Source organism: Brassica napus, chromosome C6 (genome assembly GCF_020379485.1).
Source record: "Brassica napus cultivar Da-Ae chromosome C6, Da-Ae, whole genome shotgun sequence".
NCBI lineage: Eukaryota > Viridiplantae > Streptophyta > Magnoliopsida > Brassicales > Brassicaceae > Brassica > Brassica napus.
In genome coordinates this window covers 9,669,921-9,673,661 of record NC_063449.1, presented here as the reverse complement: position 1 = coordinate 9,673,661, position 3,741 = coordinate 9,669,921, and the positions used below count along the sequence as shown (strand labels likewise).

General features: G+C 41.6%; 1 pseudogene; it reads right to left on the bottom strand.

Moving 5' to 3' along the window:
• Positions 1–464: 464 nt before the first annotated feature.
• On the bottom strand, positions 465–2,262 carry LOC125588747 (annotated as a pseudogene).
• Between the last annotated feature and the right edge of the window lie 1,479 nt (positions 2,263–3,741).

Sequence of the window (3,741 nt, the reverse complement as noted above, 5' to 3'; positions counted from 1 at the left end):
ACTGAGCCATTGAACCACCCCGGGAGATGAAATAATCCATGAGAGCATCGAATGTTCCTTGTTGCACCACTCTTATCTCTAAAGGCCCAATTGATCCAGATCTTCTCATACCTCTATAAAGAGCACCAAAAGATTCCTCTATCACGGAGCAACATTCCACCAATACTTTTACATTTTCATCAAGCTCAAGGACGTCGTTAATGTCTTTAGCTTTGAGTTCCAAGTAAAAAACATAATGACTAGGAAAAGTCGAGATATCAGCACTGCATGTGAAGTCCACCAGCATCGAATTCGAAGACTCTTTATAAGAACAAAGGTCGCATGAGTCAACGCCTTCATAATTTCCTCTTCAGTTGTGATCTCCACCTCAACGCTTATAACCATATTCTTTTTTTTTGTTGGTAAAATGTTAAATATTATTACCATATTTTTAATTTTGACAGAAGTTACAGAAATTCATGAGGTAATAGAAATGCAGAAATTTAAACTAAACAGAAGAACCAACCAACAAATAATAATCAACAGGAAAGAGGTAGAGACTGAGACTAAGCACAAGACAGCCCCGAAGTAATGACGGACCAGAGGAACAGGCGTGAACGGAGCTGGAACCGGTTGCCGCGTGCTACCGGAGAGAAATGCGACCCAAACCTTGAAACACACGGCTCCTACAGCTTATGAAATCCAATAAGCCACAACCTGCACAAAGAATCACAATCTCGAACCCGCCCGCTCACCCAGGAAGTATCGCCCCGGCAGCACGAGGAAGGTCCTAAACCGGCGATGCCGTCGTTCGGAAAGGATAATTGAAGATTTCTGCCTCCAACCAACCAACCTGGGACTCGAGAAGAGCCGCTAGACTGATTCGAGAACACAACCTCCGGAGAAACACCACCAAGCGAACAAGAAAGACGAAGACCCTAGAGAAGCGCATACGTCATCCACAATCTCGAGTGCTCTTGCCAAGAACAAACTACTGACGGGTTCAAAGGCTAAACCACCAACCAAGTCGATAGAAGCTCGACACAAGCTGCCACAGAAGGTCACCTAACTCGGTTGACAACTCCTTGCTTCCCGACTCGTGCCCACCACTTAGAACAAGCAGCAGGATCTCCGAAAGACAGAGCCTTCTTGGCCCACCACACCACCACACCACGAGAGAACCGAGACTAGACCTCCAAACCCAGAAGGCACAGACCTATAGAGCAGCCTCTAAGCCACACCACCACCACAGATCCGCGGATAAGAAGCCTCACCGGAGCTCCACTCGCCGTCACCCTTAAGCCAAACCCTAGATCCAGAAAAACTGAAGCCACCTCCAGAGATCGAAGCAAGCGAGAGAAAGAGTCGACGCTGACCCACAACGCTTCCCTCCCCACCGCTCCGGTACCGCTCAAATCACCGGAGAGAGCCACAACACGAACCAGAGAATCCGACCTACTCTACCGACAGACCCAATCCCCAATCCTCGCCATAGAACCAGATCTGGCTACACCTGAGCTAGAATCTCCATGAGAGATGAGGAAGCTTCAACGGCGCACCAGCCCAGGACCAATAGCAAGGCCGAGAGAGACAAGGGGAGAGAGCGGTGGAGCTGAGAACAAGAACAAAGGGAAAGGAGCCCTCCGACGCCGGAGAAGAGATCTGGTTTCAAAGATGGAGACTTTTGGTTTCATGAGAAGACGGAGAGATAGGAGAGAGACAGTTCTAAAAGTCTGAATACGTTTTCTTCATCCTTATAACCACTTTCTTTCTGCGCACGAATCAAAATTGAGGTGTGTTATTGTAAAATCCAGTCACCTGTAGAATATCTCCAATTAGATATCTGTTTAGACCAAAATAAGTAGTGACCACAGGTTCATAGTAGCACCCTAACTAGACGTTGACAAGATCAACAATGCTGGTCATATCTCATCCATGATCAACAGGTAGAAACTCGAAGTAGGAGATGTTGGACACAAAGGTGTAGGACACGTCTTGTGGTTTGCATAGAGGATCCACATTCATCCCAAATATACTTTCAGAAGACCCATATACTTTGGAAACTAGAGGAAGTTTGTCGGAGTAAAACTCCAGTATTGGAACATATTGAGCCATTTGTCCTGTAAGAATAGATTCAATATATTTGGCTGTAGGCCAAAGTCATGGGATTATACCCTCCCATGACCTCTGGCTGCATTCTTGTTCAACCAGATCCGCCAACTCGGGATTAGGTCCTCCTATAATCGTTGAAACTGATCTTCTGCAATCAAGATCGAATAACATTTGGTCGCATGTTGTATGAACATTCAAACAAACATGGCATATATTGTTAAACTGGTGTAAATAGATTATATTTGTGGGTTATTATTGTGTTTTAAAATTAAGTAATTGATTTGTGTTTTATGTATTAGAAATTTGATATGCTTATCTAATTACGTACATATTAGTCATCACTTCATTTTTTTATTTTCTAATCTTTAACCAAAACAATATAATATCATTGGCCTTCAAAGTGGAAGCACCGTAGCCAAATGGTTAAGGTTTAAAGGTTTCTAACCCCAGACTATGTAGTTTCTTGCAGATTACAGGAAATCCATGTTTCAAGTCCCGGTGAGAGCGATTTATTAATGCAGTCTACAGAAGAAAGGTTTACAAGGAATCTTCAACATGGTGCAAGTAAATCTGATCAGGAATAGATCTTCATAGGACGGCTCAGATGATGCAGTTAGACGTAGATCTTTATAAGGCAGATAATATTGTCGGTTGTCGAATCGTCTATGTAATATTTCTCATAAATGTAATGTCATAATAAATCAGCGTTATAAAAAAAATCATTGGCCTTCAAAACGCTTATAAAACGAGGGCTTTGTAACCAACAAGAGAAGTCAAACCAAGAGAGACAGAGACAGCACCTATTCGATGGGTCAAATTAGGGTTTTGTATCGTTTGGTAGTAACGATAATGTGCTTTGTGTGTTTAGGTTTTTGTGCTCAGAGTCCGATACCTTGATCAAAACTTATCTGTCATCCTCACTACTCTCTGAAGACTTGCTCAGTTCCACTAAGCTCCAAGGTATTAACCCTATGTCTCTGGATAAGACTGGGATTGATTGGTGATGGAGTTCAAACATAGGTGCAGACCAGAATGAAAGTTTTTGCTCTCGCTGCAAAATAGCGACCATAAGAGCTTTTCTCAAACTAGCAGCTTTTGAAAGTTGTAAAGTGTAGGAATGTAAATTATACAATAAAGCAAACTGAATAATTGTAAAGCATTTACATAAATAAAACCGATAACAAAAACTACCAATACAAGAATTTGGAAAGAAAAGACAGGTTGCAGAGGGGTGACACTCTTTTCTTAATTCTGTAAATGCCCTGTATTGTGACGGTTTGTGAACATTTTCGGTAAGTTTTCATGTTTGAATTTTCTTCATCTGGTAATCATTTCGTTGCTTAAAGCTCTTATTTTTTTTTTCATTTAGTAAACAAATTTGAGTGTGTTGAAGCTGATGGTAGTTTCAGGTTTTTTAAGATTTCATACAAGACTTCCAAGAAGACTGCATATAAAGTCTTCTGAAGTATTCTAGGAAGTCTTCAGAAGTCTTCCTGAGTTAAAAAGACTTCCTGGAATACTTCGGAAGACTTCTCATGTATGAAGTCTTCCTGGAAGACTTCCAAGAAGTCTTCAAAAACCTGAAACCTAAAAATGGAGGACTATTAAAGTTTATGATGTGTATATTATATTGTTTAGGTTGCAGCTTTC